Below are 25703 nucleotides of genomic sequence, written 5' to 3'. Positions count from 1 at the left end.
TTCATGAAAAAATGCAAGATGGCCTTTCAGGCTTTGCTTGTTTGCCTTCAGCCCATAAACCTGAGGAAGATACTCAGAAAGACAGTACCTATATGAAGAGATGTAGCACTATGTTAACCTGAAAGAAAAAAAAATGCAAACAGTGAACTAACACATCTAGTTGAAAGTTACAGGGAGTTTTATTATATTAAATAAAATGTACTTGCATCTTTTTTTCTTTTTTAAGTGGACTTGATCCTAAGTCTGCTTCTTAACAAACTCTGAAGTGTTTTTGCAAGTGCTTCCACTGAAGTCTTTCAACTCTTGTGTCTCTTTTCATTAAACACAAGACCTAGTGGATATTTACTAACATCTAGGTTGTTTATTCCCATACTTAAATTATGTACCTGCCTCACAGTTTAATTTAAAACACTGTAAACTAATTTTATGGACTTAAGTTGCATTTAAAACTCAGTTCAAAGATTACATACATTTTTGGTAACAACATGATACAGAAATATTCTATAACTCTAGGCTAATATGAGTTTTATGTAAGCAGTAGTTTGCCCACAGTTAAAGTTTCTAATGGGATACTCACAGTAGGGCTCTATCCAACCATTCCACATATCCTACTTCTTATTATGCAAGCAAACCCCAAGTTATTTGCAGACACAGAATTCAAGTACAAAAAGGAAAAATCAGAACATCCAGTACCATTCGCACATCTGAGGCTAATACATTTCATCCACTTAATCAAGTAACTCAAGATCATTTGTTTCATCCAGAAAAAGAACAGAAGTAACTATGATTTTACCATGCGCTGTTCTCAGGCAGTCTTCACTGATTTCAGAAACCTTTGACTCCAAATCTTCTGCCTGAAGTGCAGTGTTGTGGCTTTCCCCCTGTCAATTGGCACAAAGAATATGTCATGTCAATTTTCAGCTTGTGCTTTGCTTCTCCCTGTGGATGCCTACCATAAAGTCCTTACTTAGAAATCATCCCTGATAACTCACCTTCGTGGGACAATCATGCGTACAATTGGAAGAATGTTGCTAACTTTTAATTTTATATTTCCTGGTCTTATCTTCTGATGATCCGATCCTATGACTTTAGCTTCCAGAGGAAAAGGCTTTTAATAATTTTATTCTTTATACACTTACTTAAGAATTAAGTCACCTATTCTTTCTGAATAACTAGACTGAGTCCCTGATTCTCCTCACATTAAGATGCTGACTTAGCTTTCTCACAAATACTGCAACCTTCTATTTCTCCAGCATCTACAAAATGTATGAGCACACAGAATGAGCGAGGATGCATTTTGCAGTGGTGTACAGAGATACTGTAAATCAAACTACCCTGTTATGGAGGCAAGCTTTAAGATCTCATGCTAATCTATAGCACCCAACTGACAGCTGAGCTGCCTGTCCTCTCTGAAGCCTCAGTAGTTCTCAGATTCACTCTGTAAAAATTACCTTCATTATACTCACTTCTTGCTACCTACTGGTTTGTAACTAACTATGCCTAAAGCCCTGTATGAAGGGCTCTAAGCTACTGTGTGACCCAAATTGCCATATATGATCACCTCCTTCTCACCCTTACTTACCTTCATGACAGTTGTTGGTCCCTGTGAGATTTGACTATTTCTTTCTTCATCAAGAATTAACCTAGCAGAAGCAAATGCAGTATTGCTCTCTCCAGAGATCTTCTGGAAACAACTCTAAAGAAACACTACAGTCTTTGGAGATTTAGGGTACATTTTAATCCATTTTTAAGCACTTATTCTTTTAAATAGAACTCTGAAGAGAAAATTAAGATTTTTTTCAAAGAAAATATATTTTCCTGAACTTAATATCATTAATAGAACTCAGAACTACAATAACCCTTACAAATAAATCCTGCTATAGGATTTAAAGTGCTCCCTAGAGCTCAAGATGAGCTTTAGTATTCTTTTCCATTTTGGATTTGCTGTGGTTTAACAAAATCAAATTTAGAACCAGATGATGAAATCTAAACTTCAGCTGTTCTTTCTTAGATCCTGTGACCTATTCTGATCCAGCAAAGCCTGATTCTGCCAAAAAAATTTGGCTTGTCTGTGCTCTTACACTGAATTCAGCAGAACTACACCTACACTTAATGCCTTCTGCCTGCTAGATCATGTCTGATTTCTGTGGGACCTGAGAGGATTAGAGGATATAATACAGCAACAACAATGTATATTTGAAACCAGTCATGGACATGAACAAGATGAAACTTTACTAGTACTGGGCCCTTTTAAAAAGCTTGAGAAAAGCCTTTTTTCTATTAAAAGTTAATGTATTTATATTAAGAAGAATATAAGTTTTTCCTTATAAAAATATTTGATGGAAAATCGTGACAACAAACAAAAATCTTCAGAATAGAATGATTTAGCCTCTAAGAGTAACCATGATATGGTGGTTTGTTTGTTTGTTTGTTTGTTTGTTTTTAAGGAACAGTGCAGTTTTTTAAATGTACATTCCTCTGACCAAATTTATCATTGCTGACTTTTGGTCACTGGTACAGTCTCATGGTATTTTTAAGCTTTAGAGATTGACTTAAGATTACATAAGTTAATTCTTTTCTAGCAGAGAGCATACCTGTAAATCAGTATTAATTTGGTGTGTCCCCAGGGGATCTCTGGATTCTGCTCTAACTGGGCTTTTGAACAAACTGCACTTTCCAGTGGACTTTGCAGTGCACCTGCAATCTTAATTTTTTGGTGTCATCACATGGCTTACTGCATCATGTACCTTGTCTATGGAATTGTCTAACTAGCTACATGATGACAGAGCCTTTGTTTTACTGTAAAATTAACACAGAGTCTTGTGTATGTATTTTTAACTTTGACGGTCTATTGTAGGCAACACAGAAGAGAGCTACAGTGCAAGTCACGTAATTTGATTTCAGTTTAAGTATTTACATGGTAAGATATCTGAGAAATGCTCCAGAATGTTTGCATTAATAGATTCTCTAAAGAAGAACATGACCGACTTCTTGAGGCAAGTCCCTCCAGCACAGCTGGGGACCGAGGCAACTGGAAACAAAAGAGAGAGAGAGGGGCATGTACGTCATCTGCCCCACATGGAACACTGTGCTTGGCAGGCCAGTGGCTGCAGTGACACACATGCTGCTGCCCTGCATTGTGTTTGTGTCCCAAGTACTGTGAAATGCTCATGCAGGCTTTGGGCTCCCAGCCCAAAGTCAAGAGCTAACTCTTACGCTACTCTGCAGCTTATTAGGATTGCGCTGCCTGATTAAAAACCCACTCTGCCAACTAGGACACCTGGACCTGAGTTTCAGGGTGGATAGAAAATTAGCCTCCCACCAAGATAAACATGGGAGGTTTCTCATGGGGAAAGCAGCAGAACAAAGTAGAACAGAGGCCATTTTAAATCTATCAGTGCTATATTAAACCCTGACTAAATCATTTTTAGCATGACACTGATTTACAAAAAGGTTTCCTGATTCATTGTAACCCTCACTAGGGCTTATGCTAGCAGGAAGGAACCATAAGGAAAAATAAATAGCAAACTCTATTAAAATTCTGTAGCTGAAATAAAATGTGAATAAATGGTAACAATCTTCTTAATTCATTGATTTAATCTCTCTAATTTTTCCCATGAGGCAGTTTATATGGGAGTTAATGAGGTGTCAGTCATCAGTCATTGGACACTGACTGCTCCACATTCAAGAGGCTGATTAAACAACATAGGTGCTTATTTCAATCTGGCAGCACAACAGGATTGAGATTATTAGTTAGGAAAGAGACCAGACATTTTGAGCAAGGGAGAGGTAATCATTCTAGTTATACCAGTCTGAAGCTATTCTCATAAAACTCCCTATAATATTAACTTTTTTCTCATTTGGATTGGAACAGAGGAAAACACCTAAAGCATGGTATGAAGTATAAAACAAAATAGGGCACATGATTTTAACATGCAGAGTTACTCCACATCTAAAACTGAGCAGGGGGTCAGCATGGCTAATCGACATCTATCTTCAAAAGGAATTTCTCTGTACAGAGAGAGATCATTAGAAAAACTTCCAATCTACTTGTAATGTAAAGACTCAACCTATGAAAAAACAGAGTTTCCTGTTTTGTAGTAGTGGATAATTTTCTTCCAGTCTTTTTTTTTTTTTTTGGTGATCCTGAACAGTTGTCAGTTTATATGATACAGTTCTTTAACTATTTTCATCATCCTGACCAATCAACTCCAGATATTCCTATCTTCTCTGTAACAGTATTTACAGCATTCACCTGAACCCGCAATGAATGAGTTAAAGGAACTAAAACCAATCACTTTTCTTTTTGCGGAGATATTTTTTAATTATTATCTCCTTGAATAAATCAGTGAAATAACAAGAGAGGAGGTGGAGATGGTTTGAACTCTTATGCAATAACACTTAAACCCAATCTGCTTAAAGCACCTTGTTTCAGGCAAACACTAAGGATAATACCTGTGAAGTTTTGATTCAATGATGAGGATGTAGCTAAAAGTTAGCATCAAAGTAATAATGTCAAAGCCAAAGAAAAACTAGTTTTTTACTGCCTGCTATGAAAGGATTATTAAAATATGTTGAAATAGATGTATTTTGCATCCATTAAGGCTACCCTACACAGTTGTTGAACCTAGTAAGCAGCAGTCCGTTAACAGCAGTGAGCTGAAAAGCAAAACAGAACAGAGGAAATACAGTAAAAACATTTCTGAGGTACTCATGACTATTGGTTATTACCTGCAACAAGATTCCTCAAGCCTGTTTGAAGTTCACACTACCATTGCTAGTACAACCAACATAACAAACCAGACTTTCATGGAGTTACCAGGCAAGATTTGTATAAAAATGTCCATCACACAACTGAAGAGTTTCTAAGCCTGGTGACCTTTGTCTCAACTACCTGCTTCCAGAATCCCAGAAAACAGCCACACACTCCTTCACGAGCTGGGAATAGTTAGTTATTTGTGGGAATCAGAGAGAGATCTTCCTGAGAAGATTAAAATCAGCTAAATACACAAACAGCAGCTTTTCTCAAGTGGCAGTAGGATCCCCATGCAACGGGATAGCATGACCAAAGTCTGAGAAGTAAAAAATCTGGGAACATGACGTTGATTCTTAAGCTGTGGTTACTAGTCTGCCCATAGTCAGAAAAATAAAGTTTTAAGATCAGGTGGAAAAAGTGGCAACGAGGGTATGTGGGGGGATGAAGTCCTACAGATCCAGTGAAAATTATCTCCTATTGGCAGAATCTAGCCCATACTCTAGGCTGTATCTATCTATCTTTGGATGTGCAGTACATATAAAGTTGTGATTTCTCGTACAGAGAAAATGAAAATTCCAGGTTTGTGTCAAGCACCATTCATTATTAGCAGTCAGAACAAAGGCAGCAGCTTCCCAGTTAATGAGGTCACAGTCCTCAATGTAGACAGCATTTACACAAGGAGGGTAGCTTACAATGACTTCTCTTCCAAAAGCTAGGGGTGTAATTCAAAAACACACTGACAATACACCAATATGGCTATCTCAGGAAACTTTCCTAACTAAACTTACTCCCTTTTCCATATTGCAGTTCCCTACTTACTTAGTTGGGTGGATACAGCTGCTTATGGGTCTGTGAGACAATCAAGGAAATGGTTTGCACTAAAAAATAAGCTACAATTTTTATTAAACCCCAAGTCATCTCAGTGACTCAGTTTATACCACTGCTGAGAAAAGCAGCTGTATTGGCACGACACAGTGATAGCGAATGGGAGGACAGGGATAGGAAACAAAAGCTTAAGGGTGTAATTTCTTTTGCTATTAAAAGTAATGTATAATGGAAACCGTCTTTAGTTGGAACCTATTCAAGGTAATATTCTTTCTTACTTCATGTCAAATATCAGACCAAACTCCAGTAAAGAAAATGGTGGGTGCCTTGAAGTCACTTATCCAAAAGCCATTAAGCTTGTGATCATACTGCATCTGAAATCTCCAACAGTCAATGACACTGAATCAAGTCAACTCTACCTCTTGCACCCATGTGAAATTATAGTTTTCAGTTAAAAGGGGACAGATGATCCTTTCACATGAGATCAGTGCCTAAACTCCAGAATAATTCTTTCCTCCTGTATTCCTGGTTTCTGGCATTAGCTGGTAATTTATCTGAGGGTCCTGATGCTTAGCTGACCCTGCAGGAACAGCAAAATGGAGGAAAAAAGCTGTTTTCCTTCCCCTTCTAGAGCATTCCCAAGTTCTGGTCCTAATTTGTTAATTAATTTTTTCAGGAGTCAGAAAAAAGCAAACAGATGTTCATCACTCCTTTGTTTTCAGGATCTGCTCAGCAGTGACAGAGAAGGGCAGTGAAGCTGTTGAAGGGTCTGGAGCACAAGTCCTATGACGAATGGCTGGGGAAGCTGGGATTCTTTAGCCTGGAGAAGAGGAGGCTCAGGGATGACCTTATCACTCTCTACAACCACCTGAAAGAAGGTTGTAGCCAGGTGGAGGTCAGCCTCCTCTCCCAGGTAGCCAGTGACAGGATGAGAGGGCACAGTCTTAAGCTGCAACCAGGGGAGATTTAGGTTGAACATTAGGAGAAATTTCTTTACAGAAGGAATGAAAAGACACTGGAATGGGCTGACCAGGGAGGTGGTAGAGTCACTGTCCCTGGAGGTGTTCAAGGACACACACTGGGTGTGGCACTTGGTGCCATGGTCTGGTTGACAAGGTGATGTTGGGTCATAGGCTGGATTTGATGATCTCAAAGGCCTTTTCCAACCTAAGTCTGTGGTTCTGTGACAGTGAATGCTGTATTTTGCTGCACACTGACCTGTCAGGTTATATACAGTAAAAGACAATATTTCAAGAGTCAGAGTTGGATTTTGGGATACTTCAGAAACCTGAGTTCTGACACAGGAGGAACAGATGTTAACAGATGTAAAGGAGTGAGACCCTTTAGCAGGGCTGCAGCTTGAAGCAGCACTTTCATTGCTCTTTGACAGATTCAGTTTTGAAGGAGAAGGAAAACATAGACCTTCACAAGTTTGTTCTGTTCAAGAAAGCACATTTTCCCAAATATTCAAAAAGCGTAATAGTAAATTACAGAAAATATAGGCTCAAGACCTTCTGCTCCTTGATTCATATCAAAAACCTGAAATGCAAGTTTTCTTTGCCTCAGCTACAGAGCTCTGGCATTGGTGAAATAGTTGTCTACACCTTGTGATAAGAAAGTCCATTTGTTCTGATGATGCTTTATTTTACCTTCTATATTATATATGAAGTCTTGAATGTGAGGTGCCCTGGGAATGTCCTGTCCCTGCTTCTTTGAGTACAATCCAGGTACCTTTCTCCATTGCCTTCAAAAATGCTGTATTGCCCTGACACAGTACTTTTGTACTGTCCCTTTCTTCCTCAACAAGAAAAATGAAAGCACTACTCACTATGCATTAGCAACCTTCAGAAATCCCTCTTGTGGTGCCTTGTAGCTTCCGTACTCCAAGACTTGGACTACCCAGTATCTAGCAGGCATGTTTCTCAGTTATGTCCATTTCTATGTCCTAGGCTTTCTGGACTGCTCTCGTTTGTAGCAACTGCTAAATCCCATTTGAATGTAATTTTAAAAAACCTCATTTCATATATCCTTCTCTGTTCCTCCCAAACATTCACAAAGGTGCTTGTCCTACTTTCACAGTACTCAATGATTTTAATGCATTTCTAGGCCTCATCACTAGCTTATCTCATTCCTAGCAACCTTACATAGGAATCTAGCTCTTCTTGAGATTTAAAGAGTCTATTACAGTCAATTTTCTACAATATAGCAGGAAAACAACCTCCCTCCCTAAATTAGAGAAATTTTCCTCCTTACACCACTCTGTGCCTATCACAGAATGTACCAGCAGAAATGAAGTCAGACACAGCTAATTGTGTACATCCATTCTTTACCTCTCTTTACAGGAGCCCCCTCAAGGCCTCCATCAAAAATTGGCATGATTAGGTCAGGAATGGCACTTAAAAAGTCCAGGGACCCTCAGACAACCTCTCAAACCCCAGCCAATGCCATTACTACTGAGTTATGGACAAGTCTCAACTTTATCTCAACTTAGCCTGCTTGAACTCTTTGAAGATTAATTAAATATTAATTGAACCAGAGAGCAAAATGCAAGACACAGTCCAGCAGAAAGACATTAATCTGCAATGCCAGACAGCCAGGATCCCTGCTACAGTTAACACTGTATTATTTATGAAGAATGGAATTACTGACAGAAGAAATGAAACTATTTCATTTTTCATAAATATTTAATATTAAGACCAGTGAACTACTTGGCAATGTGAAGTGAAATGATTTCATAGTATCTATTCAGATTTCTTTCAAATTGGAAAAAAAAAATGGTATCATAGTACTTATACTCTAGTAGGGTAAATCAACTGTTACATAGATTATTACAAATAGAGGCTAAAGTTGAAAGAAAGTAAGTACCTGGAGCTGATTCTGTAAAAATCTATGAGAATGATACTACTCAATTACTTCAGCTAAAATTTCTGGCTAAAAATCACATTAAGAAATTTCTTAATTACATTAAGAAACATCTCCCTTAAAAGGAAACCAAAACATCCTTTAATATTCCCCATGACTCAGCAAATAGAACTTCCCAAGTTTTTACAGTAATACTTCTTCTTATATTTTATGAACTTATTTGCTCTATTATGCACCAGGAGGTTGCAAAGGGGACCGAAAGAAGATATACTGAAAGAACTTGGGTAATACTGTGAAAGTGACAAAGAAACATGGAAGTTCATTTTAGAAAGAAAAGAGTTGAATTTTAAAAGAATTATCAAATCATTCAAATGAGTTTGTGCAATTTTTAAATGCAATTTTTATTAAATGTGCAATTTTTATTAAATGTGCAATTTTTAAATGAAAACAACTTGCAACTGAGTTCAGAATTTGCTTGCAAAACCAGATAGTAAAACACCGAATTCAACAGCTGTACTATCCCTTTGGGCTCTTTATGGGGTCAGGTGGTGCCCTGCTTCCAGGGCTGTGTCTTTCAAAAGACCTGAGTCTCATAAAACTCATTTGCTTTAAACCATAAAGCACCTCTTTACCTCATCAGTGTCACCCCTGGCTTACAACGCTGCTGTGAAATCATATTCAGATTTCTTGTGTCTGAAACATAAACTGTTTCAGGTCTGTCTACCTCTCAGTATCAGTGCCATTCACATATTATCAAGATGGTTCTAAGTCAATTAGCTTGAGCATTTAAAATAGTATTACTGCATTAATGTAACCCTCCACAGGGGCTAATATTTTCTGCTTTTTAGCATTGTGTAATGTAGACAATTCCCTTTACAGTTTTAGTTAATGAAAGACTCTTTTCCACATTTTCTTCCAAAAACTGTTGTGTAACATCACTGTGTACTGTAAATAGCTTCCCACTTCCATCTGCTGCCTGAAGTGTCTGCTCTAAACTGCTCTGGTTTGCAAAGTTTTTGCTTTGTAGTTCTTTGGCATAAAGCATTTCTTAGCCTTGCTGTAATTTCTTCTAGACTACAGCTACCAATAAATCAGGCAGTGGCACATAAATACTATACTGTTAATACATTTTTATTAGTTAGATTCTAAAAGAGTGCGTAAAAAAATTCATTTTAATGAATAGACTTCACAACAGATTGGACATCACGAGCCCCCTCACGAGTTCAGTGAGATACAGCATTACTAACCAGTTAATCTGAGTACCTCCTCCTCAGTGCCCCAGGGAGAAAACAAACACTAAAGGCCCCACAAACATGCTATGGATAACAATAATTCTTGACTTAAATTTTGTTTGTGACTACAGTGACAAAAACATATTAAAGTGATAAATTAGAGGTTATCGTGGCCGATTTCTAGTACAGGTCATACTAAAACCCGATTTTCACCTTAACAGTCACCGCCACAGTTCCCAATAAAGTTCAAATTAGCCAAGATAATTTTAATGATGCCAGGTAATTCTGAAACGTGGTTGTATTGGTTTTGCATGGCAGGGGTTTGGCAGTAGAGAGGCTACTCTGTGAGCAGCTGCCAGAAGCCTTCCCCATATCCAACAGAGCCAATGCCAGATGGCTCCAACACAGCCCCACCAATGGCCACAGCTGAACCCATCGGCAACGGTGGCACTGTCTCTGGGATAATGTATTTAAGAAAGAGGGACAAAAAATCCCACCACCTTCAGCCAGAAGGCGGAGTGAGACTGCGTGAGAAGAACAGCTCTGCAGGCACCTAGGTCATTAAAAGAGGAGAAGGAGGAGGAGGAGGTGGTGTTCCAGGCACCAGAGCAGTGATTCCCCTGCAAGACCATGGTGAGGCAGCTGTGTCCTTGAATCCATGGAGATCCATTGGGGAGCAGAGACCCACCTGCAGCCCATGCAGGACCCCACAGGAGAGAAGGTGGATACCCAAAGGAGGCTGTGAACCTGTGAGAAGCCTGCTGCTGGCAGGGCTTCTGCAACTGTGGAGAGGAGCCCACTGGAGCAGATTTGCTGGCAGGACTTGTGACTCCATTAGAAGGACCCATGCTGGAGCAGCCTGTTCCTGAAGGACTGCATACTGTGGAAGGCAGCCACACTGGAGAAGTTCATGAAAAATTACAGCCTGTGGGAAGGATTCATGTTGGAGAAGGTCTGTGTTTTGTAGGAAGGACCCTTCATTGGAGCAGGGGAAGAGCATGAGGAGAAGACAAGGAAATGTGATAAATTGACCACAACCTCCATTTCCTGTCCCCCTGCATTGCCTGGGGTGAAGGCAGAGAGAAATTGAGAGTGAGGTTGGGCCCGAGAACCAGAAGGGGATAGGTAGAATTTTTTTTAGATTTGTTCTTGTTTTTCATTTTAGTCTTGTGTTAAGAGGCAATAAATTAATTTACCCAAACTACCCCTGATGGCAACTGTGAGTGATCTCTCCCTGTCCTTATCTCAACCCACAAGCCTTCTGCTATTTTCTCTCCTCTGTCCATCTGAGGAGAGTAGTGACAAAAGTAGCTTAGGAGGGCACCTGGTAACCAGGTAAGGTCAACCCACCACATCACTGATAGCGTAGGAACTCACAGTTTTACAGTTACATTCCAACACAACATACTAATTAGAAGTCATACTCTGATGACCAAAGTCTGTAGCCTTGAATTGCTTTGGTGTGCACTGTACAAACACCAGAGATATATTTCCCTTTTCAAAGAATGTGAAACCTAATAATTGCATGCATAAAAGCTTCTCAATAAATAATAGACTAAAATAGGTTCCAGGATGTCATCTAGATGACCATTTAAGAGCCCCAAGGAGGGATTAACAACGTCAATTTAATTCCTGAGATTTGCTTAATCTGTTCTTCAAAATCTCCAATTAGGGCAATTTTGAAACCTCCTTAGGCAATTTAGGTTACCGGTTTAGTATCATTATTAATAAAATGTTCTTAATATCTAACCTGTATCTTCCTTGCTTCAACTTAATCCAAGTACTTTTGCAGCCTAAAAGCAACAAAACAACAGACTGCTCTCATCTCTCTGCAGAGCTAAGAGACACTACTTTGAACACTTCAGATATATCACCCCTGTCTTCTCCTATTTAGATGTGTCAGTCTTGATTAATTTGCTCACAAGCCACATTCTCTAGACCTCTAAATCTTCCTCTTGCTTGGCTGCAGACTCTCTGTCTATCTTTTGTGAAGCAGTCTGCCTCAGAAAGACAAAGTACTTTAGCTGAGGTCTCGGAAATATTGAAGAGAATAAGAGAACCACTTTGCACAACTCAAACTATACCCCTATTTGTAAATCCAGGCATGGCATTTACTTTTCACACAGCAGGATGACAGTATTGGCTCCTGTTCCTCTTGTGTAGCACTAAACTCCTTACTTATACCAAATACCTTCTTGAATCCTTGTTACCTCAGTCCTGTATTTGTGCAATGGTGTATCTGTGTTTAGGAGCAGCACCTTGGTCTTGTTTCTACTGAGCAACTTTTTATTTATCAGAAACAATATACAACCCATAAATATGACTTCTCTTTCTTCCTCTTCTCCAATGAACTGAAGTCCCTCTCCTTTCACTATTGTCTAGTAAATAAATGGTATAGTATTACCCATGTCACTAATGATCTTCAGATTAGTTGCCGCACCAAGGAGTTAGTCTAGTTTTCAATCTGCCCTTTCACTCTGACAACGACTCACACATAACCAGTTGTAAATGGTTTTCCAAGGACTGGTGCATCCTGCACAGTAGTTTCATACAGACTATGGGTTTCTAGCTAATTTACAAAAATTTCATGAAATCATATTGAAAACCCAACCACAGTGCATATGTACGACATCACTGCTGCTCTTCTATCCTCGAGGCTTGACACCTTTTTAGGAGGAAACTGGAACACTTGGAGAATGTTTCTTTTCAGTGGGAACCTGTGTAACTGTTACTTATCTCCATGCTCTCTCATATATTTACTTCTGTGTCTTACAGCAGTTTATAAACAAGTGATCAACACAGAGTGTACAGCTAAAAAAAAATAAAATTCTGTTAACAATCTGCACAGAAGACACTGTAAACAGGCTAATGGAACTGCTGACTGGGTCTTCTCTTGTCTAAAGAGAAGATCTTGCCTCCCTTTTCCGCTGTCCTGTTTTAGACTCTGGGGTCAGGACAGCTTCACACGAGGCAGGTCACCTCAGGGTGACATGACTCCTCTGCCTCAGAACTGCAACCATTTTCCAGTGACTGGCTTATCCCCCACAACTAGGTCATCATCATGTCCGTGTGAGGCCATCATAGTGACACAGCTGTAACCCAGGTGATATCAGCACTTCCTGGGACTGACTGGTGGGTGAGTCCACACCTTGGTCAACCCCAAAGCACAGCAAGAGCAGGATGTCCTCCCTCTTCCACGCATAGGGATGCCATTTTGTTAATGGTATAAACTCCATGACCTCTTTCAAGCTTTTCAAGAGCTTCTCATATATTCTTGACATATGTGATGTAGCCATGTAAATACTCTAAAGATAAATATAGTGAGGTAGGTATGTTTATAAATGCATGCAGTTTATAATAATGAATTTATATTTGCAAAACTTTACATATAAAAGATTACTTAGTAAGAGGTATCAATAATAAAGTTTAAATACAAATAGAAAATTTTAAAAAAGGTCAGAACATACAGTCATACAACTACAGGTTAACAAGACTGATGAAATCCCAACCAGACTGCTGCACAGTATTACCTGGCTAGTCGTTGGACTTTGTGTTGTGCTGCAAGATACAGACAACACTGTCTAGTAAAATGGAAAATCAGAACAAAACTTTAACTTTACAGGAACATGTGTAGGGGCACTAGGAGAAGTTCACAATGGATTTTCCCAAAAGACCACATCCATTGGATAAATGACAGTGGAAATTTCTGAAACAAACCCCAAATTGCCCAGTGTGACAAGGGCAAAGGATGACATTTACCAAATGTGAATGCTTCCCCTGAACATGATGCAGCAGTAAACATGCTCCTGTTAGGACAAAAGATGAACTCCTGAAGGTAACTAACAAATCACCCATACCTTGCATAGCAGACTGGGCTTACAAACACAGGATGTCTCTTTAAGCTGTTGTCCAGCTGGCTGAAAGCAACCAATAAGTAATTCATCAGGCTGACTCCTCAACAATTCCATTCAGCAAAGATCCAGTATGGTTGTTCAGACCTACATAGTCTTTCTCATCCAAGTCCAGGGAAAAGGCTGTGTTACATCTGACAGTGGTGGTATCTCACTGAACAAGTTTTTTGTGATGCCTGTTTGCACTGGGACCACTTCAAATAAATCTAGTATGGGTTTGGTACACTATTCTGAGCAGCAGTGAACAAAAAGCAGCCTTGTTAAAATATATCTCCTTTTCTAGTGGTACAAAGGGCCACCTTACTCTGAATTTCTTGGGGTTTTCTTATGTTTAGTAGGGTTTGTTATTCTTTACCTTTTTTGCAGTTGGAATGAAGACTGGCATTGACCATCCTTTTCTTTTTAAGGATTTGGGGAAGGACGGCCCTTCTGGGCTGTGATGTGTCTCTCAACAACCCTGGAGGTCTCCTGCTTTGCCAGTGTTTGCAACTCGGTTGCAACTTCCTGGGAGACATATCTGATTGCATCTTTGGCCATGTTTTCAGCCACACTTTTAACATATGGCCTAATAATCTCCTATCTCTTTTTTAGAAAAATGGTACAGCTTTTGAAAAGAGGCTGCAGAAGGCTTATACTCCACCTGGGCTCTTTAATAATTCATGGACAAGGAGGGGTCCTTTTAATTCTTTTACTACTCCCTTTACTACTTATTCTTTACTACCTGATGGTGTGCTTCCTTAAAATACCAGAACCTTTCACGTCAAGAGAAAAAACTTCAGAGTCTCCTTTCAGCTGGGAAATAAGACATGCTTGCTTTTATTTGTGTTTATTTCAGTGCTGCCTCTTTCTGTGTGAGGTTGGTTTACTGGCACATAATGCAGTTTGTACTATGTTGTTGCAATGAGCTCACTGCTATTATCATGTGCCAAAACACAGCATGATAATGGGACCAATAAATCTCAAACCAGCTGGTACTCAACAAGGTTTTGTGTAGAGGTAGATTGGGATAAAAACCTTCCAGTCATGTCAGTTAAAAAGGACGCTGTCACTGGCTACCCCAGGAGAAGTTTCAGAAAATCTTGTTAGCTTCCCAGCTGTACAAAAAGTACAAGGATTTTCATCCATTTTAAGCTTTGCTGCCTAATTGCAGGACTGAAGACCAGGTCTATGGTTGGTCAACAGTTAAAGCTCTGTTGTTGGAACTAGTAAATGTTTATACATTCCAGCAATATGCATATGGATGAATAATGGACTTGTCAAAAAGAATAATGCCATGTCTTACCCAGCAGCATTATTAATATTATTCACACTGCCTGGGTATTGTATTTCTGCAAACCCCATCTCCCACTGGCCTGACAGCTTCCAGGGGCTTTGAATAGCTGTTTGGTAAAGTTCAAACTGGTGTTTTGTGGGGATATTCTGGTTGTAAGCATTGTTGGGGAGCATGATGTAAAAACCACAGTTTACTATCCTTCTTTTTCTCCCACTCTGGCTTCAGCTGCTAAACATCATGGACTTGAGAGGCTTTTATCCAGCTGTTAAATTTCTTCGGCAAGCACCACCACTTCACAAACAGCTGTTTCTTCCTTTCTTGCCTTTTTTACTGCTAGAAAATTCCCAATTTTGCACAGTAGAATTTTTAAAGTTCTTTAAAGTTCATTGGAATAAAATGTCTCCTTTATACCTTGGCAACTGTAGGCTATTAAGCAGTACACTGACCCTTTCTCACTGTCCTGAGGACACCTAGAGAAGGTAATGGGATACTGGGAGATGTGGAATTTGGCATGACATAAATGGTATGGAATAAGGGGGTGGATATTGTCCTGCCTTCAGCTAGGGTAGACTAAATTTCTTAATAGTTTATTCTAATTTCTTACAGTGCTGTGTTTTGAATTCGGAATGAGAATGGTGTTGATAGCACACTGATGTTTTGGTTTTTTGCTAAGTTGTGTTTATCTTAAGTTGGTTTTATTTTTTTTTCCTTGTCTCATGCCCTGCAGGTAAGGAGGTTTGCAAACTAAACTGGGGCAGGTAACCTGAACTGACCACAGGGACGTTCCACACCATAAAACATCATGCCCAATGTATAAACAGAGGGGCTGATCTGGGTTAGGGAAGGGAGGGTTTGGCACTGATAAACCAATGGTGAGCAATTGTATTGTGCATCACTTGTTTTTTCTTTTTAATTACCACTATAATCTACTATTATTACTGTATTTTACTTTCTTTTCAATTATTAAACTTCATTAAATTTTTCCTTGAATGTTTTTATCTCAACCTGCAAGTTTTACTTTGATTCTTCATCCCCATTCCACCAGGGTCGGGGGAGAGAGGCAGAGGTTGAGCAAGCAGCTGCCTGGTGCTTATTTCCAGCTGGGCTTAAACCACAACATTCAGAACTTCAACTAGTACCTGGGAACATGTAGTCATAACTACTGTCAAATATTTCTTTTGTCCTAAACATCCTCATGGTCTTCTTTTCTGAGTGGAGGCATATTTACTCTAATTTTCACCAATTGCCAGACATGGTTTTCCAAATCTTTGCACAGCTTGGAATTTTCATGCCCATCCTCTGAAGAACCTGTGGTTATAGTTCTTTATTATAAACTCCAGTAACACATTTATGTAGCAAATGGTAACTGCTTGCTGGAAAACATCCCCACGTCTCAGTTTTGAGCATCCTGTTAAAGCAATCTATGACAGAGGCCTCTATTTCATTATTAGTAATAAAGAAGTGAAAATTATTCTAATTTAACAACTTGTGTGAAGGTTGATTTAAAAACATCCATTCTCTGCTTGGTAATTACTGAGGTGGCAAAAATGGTTTAAAAGCCTGAGCTAATTCAGAACCCACTCTGCCTTTCAGACACACAGTCCAGGCACATTGGCATAGTATGTTCACAGCCACTAAAATGAGACCACTGCTGTTATTGTGTTTAGAACAAGCCACAAATACCTGTTACTTCTAAAGGGCTTTCTCACAGCCTTGTGTTTATTCTAAGTCTTGGTTTACATGACATGAGGCCACCTGTGTTCTCTTTAGATCAATAGTACTTCTTTCAAAAAGGTGCTTTACACTCCTAAAGTATCCTACTTCCTCAGGAGTGTAGTAAGTATGTTTTGACAGATGCTGCAGTTTGTTAACATGCTGCTACTACATGCACACAGAAAAACAAACGTTAGGTAACTGATTTAAGTCATGTTCAGTGAAACTTTATTTATCATTGGGGTGATGCCTCTCATTGTCACCATTTCTTTTCTTTCAAAGATTTTTTTTTTAATGGTGTTTTTTTTTTTTTAATCCTGTGGTTCCAAGCAAGATTAAAAACAATTCACAGAATAATTGTGTCTTCTATGCAATAAGCCAGGATCACATTTTCAGAAAGTGTTACAAAATCCAAATCAACATAAGGGTAAGGGAATACAAGGAGCATAATTCCTGTCATGGTATTACAAGTAGCTGTTAGGACACTGAGATGTAGACAAAAGTTGCCTCCCACTCCTTCACACAAACTGTTGTTTTCATAATGCCAGCACAACCACCTTCTCTCCAATGCAGATGGTCTTTTTAGGAAGACTTTTTGGTCTCTAGGTGTCCCTACAAACACACTCTTGTGAAGTTATTTTTTTCTGCTGGTCTTCAACTTTAGTAAGCAATGATGTTACCTATATTTTCTAGGACAGGACAAAGTTGACGGACAGCCCCACAAGGTGATCTGGCCGGTTTGAAGGCAAGTGAAGGGGGCCTCTTGGTCAGATTCACAGGTTTGGTCTATTCGTTGAATGACCTGGGCCTGGGTGGCAGCCTCCTGGATAGCTTCACAGGTTTAGCCCTTTGCCCAGTGCACATTCAGATTTCTTCATGGCCTCCCTGCTCTCTGACATGCTCCTACACCATTCAGCTGTACTTTCCTTTTATTCTGGTTTCTTTCTACTTAATGTTTTCACCTAATTCCATTATCTCTTATTAAACTTTTATACATGCATTTTAATATCATTTTTGTATATTGTAAAGAAGTGTAACTATGTATAAACACACGGTTATACTGTTGTACATGTTTGCATGTTTTTGTGAACACACACGAACACGTGTGTGTGTGCGCGTGCACGTGAGGGCCTTTGTCACACTCAGGGTTTCAGCTGCTGGCAGTTACAGGGGGTTCTGAGATCACATGGGGTATGGCCATGACCATGACTAAACACTGACTTCCATGGATAAAGAGAGGACTTATGAGGCCTGAGGGATCTGATGCACTTCTGGGATAAATTGGTCATATGGTTGGGAAAGGGGGAAGGGTTTCTGGGGACAGACCTTTGAGGGTCAGGTCTCCCAGCAGAAGTTGGAGGAATGTAGCCTGCACCATCTTGTACCAAAGTTGTTCTTCAACTGAGACTAATGACATTTCCAATGGTTGTAGCCTTTTCTCATTCTCTCCTCAACTTTCTAAATCACAATAGAAATCTAGGTTGCTACTGCTCAAACAAGGAATGAAGACAGGTGTTTGACATAAAATAAGTAGGAAACAGTATATAATAATTAGTGACACAACTTACGTATGAATAATATTTTTACATACAATAGTAACTATTACAGGCAGTTTGTGGTAATTTAGCATTACACAGGCTAAGCAGATAGATGATGATGATTAGGGTACAATGATACAAGACACGTGAGACTGAGCTTCTCCTGAAGAGAAGACTAGAAGACATACTTTGAGAAACAAATAGCCAACAAACTATTTTTTATCTCCCTTATATTAAGACAAAATGGTATGATCAAACTCAATTACCTTATCTAGACAAAAATACTTTATATTGTTACTTAAAACAAAGGGGCTATATGAGGATCTTCCCTTCATATGTCCAGACTTTATCACTCAAACTGGTATTTTAGTAGTTTCATTAAGCCCGGTAGTTTAGTTAAAACTTTCATCTAAATAAGTAATTCATCAATTAATGTTTTTCAAACTGATTTTTCTTCTTGACTTAAAGTACATACCTTTTAATTTTTTGTATTCATAAAGTAAACTTTGTATTCATAAAATCATTTGCCCTATAATCACTGAAGTGTATTGTTCTTTATTTTCTCTCTACATCACGATTAAGTAAAAGGAATCTTTTGAAGCAAAAGCTCATCCTTTTTGGATTGGCTTTCTTAAACTCTCATGATTTCCCAGCTAATGTTTAGAGGTGAAGAAACAGCAACAGCAGCAACCCAATTTTTGGATTAAGCTATGAGCAGATGTAGACTTGGCTACAAGTCATCTTTGCTTTTCCAAAGGCCATCTCCTGTTTTGTCCAAGGAAGAAGAATCACACCATACAGCAGCATCCAAAACATGCTCTTCATCAAACAGACTATTCTGTCCTGAATTCTAAAACCTCCATTTTTATACCATGATTTCTCCTGATTGTTCTTACTCCAGTTAGAGGTCTGAAAGTTTTCAGAAATTATTAGAGCGAAGATTATTGACTGTTTTTATGAACCAGTACATACTTGCTCACAGGGAATGTTATGTATCACATGCTCACCAGAAGTGGAAATGTGACAACTTAAAAGTACTGTTAATATGGAATGACTTCGCCCTGAGGGAACAATGACTTTGCTAAAAGAATGGTCATACCAAAAGACTCGGGTTACCTCAGGGTGTAAGGGGTTTGAAATTTAGGAGATTAGAAAATTTCTCAAGACAAGGGGAAAAAAAAACAGTATCAGATGTAACAAATATGCTCAATGACATCTTTTCAGAGACCATTAACTGTAAAGCTAGAGGGATCATAACAATAACCTAACCTATACAAAGAGGCAATAGGATTCAACTTAAATGCAATCCTGAACAGCAGAGACATTCCAGAAAACCGTGTTTTTAACAATAATTTTGAATACTCATTCTTTCACATTTTTAATTCACTAACCTCAACTGAGGCAGGAAAAAAAAAACATCAGAAAATGTAAAATAATTTCCTACTCCTTTTTGGTGCTTTTAGTCAGACCAGCACAAAAGGCATCTAAGCAGAATCCTCTGCTTGGTTGCTCATGTGCTGCTGGTAGTTATGGGGTATATATACAGTAAAGGACAGGTTATCAGGCAGATCCACAGCTGCAGTGGGCAGGTACAAGCTGCAGACAGGGGAATAATGGTTCCTGTGTTATGAGGTAGTCTGAGTGGGAGCCCCTGGTGGTCTAGAGGAAAGGCACTGCACTATCACCGCTGAGACCCGGGTTTGATTCCTGGTCAGGGCCCCTCCCCGGGCAGATGGAGCTTGTTAGCCCTGTAAGGCAATCCATCTACATCCTGAGGACCTCGCTGCCACCGTCCAAGCGTGCTTGGCCCCGGCAGATGAACCTCAGGATTAAAGGGTGGGCTCAGTTCCGCGCACACTGTGTCTCACCTAAAAAATCCAATGCGTAGGCTGGAAGGTGTAAAGACCTTCCCCGGTTCTTCGTTCGCGAAGACTGGCCATTATTATAGTCTGAGTTCAAGGTGCCTCATGGAATAATTTGCAGACCTCATCCAGTGGCACCAGTGCACCTCTCAGGCACCTCACACATTCTCCACAAGTACAACATATAGATGCGTGAATATTCAAGAAGCTTCTAAGTACTACTCTGAAATGGTCACGTTCTGCAAATACTTCTGGAATTTTCTGTCCCTCCCAATGCCCGTAACACAAGAAGCCTGGACTACGGAAACGACTAAGTGCTTTGAGATACAAATTTCCTCATGGTTCAGTGCTTCCTAATTTCTCACGTTAATAATTCTGATCCAAACTCTTCTGAATCTTCAGCTGAAGCATCCTACATAATTTTTTTTAAAGGTTAAAAAAAAAACTTTGTAAGGTCACTGTTTATCCTGTAACTTAAAAAAATAAACTTTTTACTGCACAAGAAAATTCCAAAAGAATGCAGCAAATACAGAAAATGTCACTATCAGTGCAGTATTCTTCCAAGCACAGGCTTCTTCTGGGAATATGAAGTTAATTGATCAACACTATGAACTGAATTATTCCTTAAGAAAACTTCTGTTGATCAGCTTTAGAAAACTGCCATGCAAAATGACTGAAGGACAGGAACAGTTTGTAATTTCTCAACCAAAAATAAGCAGGGTGCAATGTTCCAGGTAAGATGAGATGACTAGATCATTTTGGTGTTTATCAATATTCACATTTAGAAAAGTGGGAGAAAGACTGGTGGATGCAACACCTGCAAGTTTCAAAATCTCCTTGTACTTCTGTGATGAGAAGGTATTCCTTCTTCTCCATAACAGGTAAGCAGCAATTGGAAAAGTAGACACAAGATTCCCAGAATAAAATTTATACTAGTCCAGAACACATCAAAACTAATAGTAAACCTTAGAAAAGTGAAAGTAGAGGTTTAATTTGGACTGAGAGAAATTTTGGGTTAAAACTTCAATCCAGAGACAAAAGCTAAAGTGAGCTGTAAAATTTAAATAAGCTGTTTTATTTTTAATATAATAAAATGTTAATTGTTTCAGAAGAGAAATAAAATCTAAACAGTATTCTGAAACACTGAAATGAGTCATCATAGATTTTTATGCCAAAAACCTTTAAATTTTAATATGACAGTTTTCTAATTCCTTTTATTTCTAAAAAAAAAAAAGCTTTAAAATTAAATGTTTTTCATTCAGATTAGATAGCCTTAGCAGAATGCTTTGCTCAGCCTGAAGTTCTGTCTTTCAACTTGCCAAAACACAATTAAGAAAACGTGATACTTTCAGTTTCTTTAAGAATAGTTTTTAGTACTGTCAATGAAGTGAAAAATCAGTTAAATAAAAATCCAACTAGATTATTTGCAAAGATTTTGATACCAGCAGAATTACCAGTGGCTCAACTGGAACTTCTGAGAAAGGTTTAAGGCTAAAAAGTGATTGTAAAAAGTCCACTGGATATGAAAGTTTATTAACAAGTAAGTTTTTAGAAAGATTAAAGATCATGTTAAATAGAACCATAACCAACCTGTATCTACCAGAACTGTGGGATACTATTCTCTCAGAGTAAGGTCATGACCTCTTCAGTAAAGCCAGGCAATAAAAAAGATAGGAATGGTAAGAGTAGGAAGTGCTCCTTCTCTCATTATTTAGCTCAGAGAAACCCCTGCACCCTTGATTTAATAACATTTAATGAAATTGCTTCACAGCGATAACTTAGAGTGAGAGGGGGGATTGTAGAGTAGGTAAAGCTACAGCTGACCAATGAATAAATTATATTAAAATGACATGGGCTGGTTCTTTAAAAGGGTTAAGAACAGCCTCAAATGAACTAAGTTTAGCCTAGCTGCCCATGCAGCCTGAATAAGAAGAGACTCATGTGACATGACATTTCTACCTCAGAGCCAGGCTGAGGAGAAAGGTGATAGCAATCACAGATAAACAAGAGTGGAGACCAAACCAGGGAATTAAGGGATCCCCCCAAAACTGTAGGAGACTAGCCAGGAAAAGGTCAATGAGAGTCTTCATAAGTGAAGTTATTAGAGCATTAGATTAATCCAATTTATTAGTACAACCAAAACCTTAGGCTACAGGCTGAGCTGCCCCTTGATCTTACCTTGTGAAATAACCCTATAAACTCTCTGAATGGCAGCTGTACTGAAGATATAAATGGGAACCAATAGTGGCGCTGCAGCCAGAAAACTAAGGTTTTCAGGGAGAAGTAGAACTTTGAAAGAAGAGTATTGCATAGCAAGAGTTTGTGACAAAACTAAAAAATCCTGCCCGAGGGATAAAAAGTATTGATATGTACATGCAGGTACATAAACATATAGAAAACAACTTAAAGTTTGTAAATCTCAGTGTCTGGAAGTACCAGAATATTCATTTCAAACAAGATAAAAACAAGAGGTAGTAGTAACAAAGCATTTCTAGTGTTCTAAGAGTCTGCAATTAACCTGTGCCTGATTCTGGTGAAGAAAACATGCTTGGGACAACGGAGGTTTCATCTCAAATCCTGATGCAGCTGAATGAAGTGCCTGAGCTCCATTTGCTTCAGTGCAGTAAGGAACATGTGGAAGTCAAGCTTCCACAATCTCTAAATGAAGGCCAGAGCTTTCAAAAGCCACCTTTGTTCCCGAGCACTCTGTTTCTGATAGCTGAGCTTCATTTGTTACGGGTGGTAATTCAGCTGGGGCCATGAATGCTCAACACATAAACAAAGTACATTTCCCTGGGCAACAAAAAAAAGATGATAACACAATGGAAATGGCTTAAAAACTTTAAAGCCATTCTGAAAAACAAAGATGAAAACTCTGAAACCTGAACCACCCTACTGAGCTCAGTCTACTGGAAAACTGGCCCTTTTCAAAGCATCACATCTTTCACATGAAATTTTAATTTGGTAGATTTCCAGTTCAGTTTCAACAACACAAAAAATGCTAGGCTTACCTATCCGTTTTTGCTCCTTGCTGCCTTTACGCTAAGTGCATTTCTCTAGATTTTGTTTTCCTTCAAGATCTGCATGCTCCAAGCCCCAGCGAGGATCTGTGTTAATCCCTGTGTTGCGCTTTAACTCGGCTGTACTTTGTCACAGCAGACCGGTGTGCATTCACGCCGCAGACTTTCTACAGATGCCTGGTGCTGCGAAAAAGTGCGTATGGTAAATGGCTCCTTTCATTATGCAGATGTTCAAGCATTACTTGTTGCTAAACTTGTTCACTGCCTGGGCAATCCATCTGCCTGCCTTGGGGGAGTGCCTGGTGCAGCTCAATAATAGCAAGGCAACTCTCAAAAGAAGAAAAGACTGATAGCTGCAGCACTGTATTTCTGCAATAGAAGTCTTACACTGGTTAATACGGACACAGAATCCACACAAACTGTCTTGCAGGCTGCTGCGCTCTCTAGAGGGAACTCATAGCAAGGGAAACTGTATTCATTCCAGGGTATTTATGAATTCCCAGGTGACTGCTGGAATAGTGAAAATGTTACAGATTATGACAGTACAGTGTTTCAATAGAATGCATGAAAAAGTGGGCTGAAAATCTGATCTGATCTGATCTTTGGATCACATCGCATTGTTTTCTTTACTCCTTGTCAGCTCAGTAACAAGCTTTTCTTTCCCTTCTCTCTGAGATCCATTTCCCTTCAGCCTTTGACTGCCAGTCTATGCCAGTACCAATGAATTCTGAAAATAATAACACAAAACAGAATCTGATAACTAGTGAATGTATATGCAAGCATAGGAGAGGGTAACACAGAAAGTACAAAATAATAGCTAGGGAACATTAAGACAGTGGAAGATATGACAGCAGTTATGGAAGCTCCAGGAGGTTTATTTCTTCAACCAGCATATTTTCATTGATGAATAACAAAAATGAGGTATATTTAGTGAATATAAATTATATAAAGCAGTAGTGTAATGAAATTAGTACTGCCAAGTGCATTAGAAATGCTTTAAAATAATAAACACAATCCAACTCTCATTAAAAAAAACCAAAAACATACAGAAGAAGTGATATTTCTGTGTCCAGCTTATTTCAGTATTTTAAAAGAGAGACCACTGAACCACAAGTAAAAATGCTTTTTTAATTTTTCAGGATGTGAGCCATATGATATTTAGCACATCACATTAAGCTGAACTGATTTTACCTTTTGCTAAGTTTTTAATTTCTCCTAACAGAACTGCAGTCTATACTGTCCTTTATACAACACCATCAAACCCTTTATAGTAAGGTAAACACAGGTTTAATTGCAGTACTTACTTTTGCCTGGTAATGAAACATATGTTGACCCATGCCAGTTCATGAATGCTTCCTGAACAAGGACTTGAAAATCCAGCGTTTGAAAGAGTTTCACATATATTAAAGGAAAAAAAACCAAAACAAAACAGAAAGAAAGGGGGGGTAACAGAAGAAAGCTAAACAAAGAAAAAGCCTGTAAGCTTTAGAGCTCTGACTGCAAAATGTTCAGCCTGGCAGCTCCTGGAGAAATACAACTCTGTGTACTTGTACATGCTCACCCCATTAGAGGAGGAGTCAGTTTTGCAACACTTATGTTCCTTGCTTGAGGCAAAACAGTGATTCTCTTCAGTGCAAGCAATGTTTGGAGTGTGACGGCTTTAAAGGTGAGAGGTGTGCTCTGGAGTGTAGGAATGCATCAGCAGAAAAAGAATAATTCTAAGCATCAGCTACATGCTCTACAGGTTGTTGCGGCTCCTTTTAAATGTTTATTGTCTATGATTCTTTTTTTTAAAGGGAAATCTAATACCCCTTCAATATAAACTGCATCCATACCGCTTTTTAGGCACCAGCAGTCCATGTTTTATATTCTAAAATAGCAGAAAAAAAATTTCTTTTTTCAACAGAGTGAAAGGTGTTGGCTTCACACTAAAAAGTGGATTTTTTTTTGTAACTTTGATAGCTATTTCTTGTGATTTGAGAAGTTTCAGACTATGCAATAAGGTTTTGAAATTTACTGACATGTCTATTCACTAGTCATCTATCTCTAGTTAACTAAAAACATTTTTACATATTCTTAGTAATGATTTCATTAAATCACGTTTTTATCTTTTCAGTATTCATGCCAGTGAATGGAACATACAATAAAATGTATGCACGTGTACTGAAAATTCTTTTAAGGGAGAGGAAGATTGAAAAAGAAGAGTCTTTTTCATAATGAAAGATTTTTTTGATGTGGATGTTAAGCTTTTATTAGGGTCAAGTCTCTCCAGCCAAGGTCGGCACTGTTCAAATCTTGTGACTAAACGGATGTTCTGTAGACTATTTGAAACAATCTAATTATATGAACAGTTTCTTGTCAAACATTTGTGTTTCTTGACAAACATTTTGAAGTAAGGAATGTGTACCTTGTGATCTATCCACACAGAGATTACAAAACTTCAGGTGTGTTCCTTCAGTATGGTTTGGCTATGCTCACAGCTGCTGCTGAGAGGAACAGTTCCACTCTGCACCTCCACTTGCATTCCATCGTATGTGCTGTGCTGTCCATTTGGCTCCATGTTAAGGTAGTTTAGAGAGCTAAATTGGTGGAAGACAATTCCTTTGTTTTTCCTCTTTTTTTGTAAATTTCTGAACAGGCTCACTCTGGGATAAAACAAATGCTGGCGACAGCATGCTGGGGAACAGAACATGTAGCTTACAGAAAAGACA

General features: G+C 38.8%; 1 protein-coding gene across 2 annotated transcripts in view; it reads right to left on the bottom strand.

The window, feature by feature from the left end:
- Window positions 1–24550, bottom strand: part of PRLR (prolactin receptor) — an 88602-nt gene extending 64052 nt beyond the window's left edge. Inside the window, exons 1-3 of one of the 2 annotated variants that reach the window (XM_027900621.1) lie at window positions 24297–24550; window positions 794–881; window positions 89–118 (exon numbers count right to left, since the gene is read on the bottom strand). The gene's annotated coding sequence lies outside the window, so the exon portion shown is untranslated. Of the gene's footprint in view, window positions 1–88; window positions 119–793; window positions 882–24296 lie in introns of those variants that run through there. The other variant, XM_027900622.1, reaches the window with a different exon arrangement.
- Window positions 24551–25703: the final 1153 nt, after the last annotated feature.

Source organism: Empidonax traillii, unplaced genomic scaffold (genome assembly GCF_003031625.1).
Source record: "Empidonax traillii isolate 1590-97213 ecotype Southwest subspecies unplaced genomic scaffold, ASM303162v1 scaffold743:size316770, whole genome shotgun sequence".
Taxonomy (NCBI): domain Eukaryota; kingdom Metazoa; phylum Chordata; class Aves; order Passeriformes; family Tyrannidae; genus Empidonax; species Empidonax traillii.
Note: the sequence above shows the minus strand (reverse complement) of the source record. Positions and strands in the feature narration are given on the sequence as shown.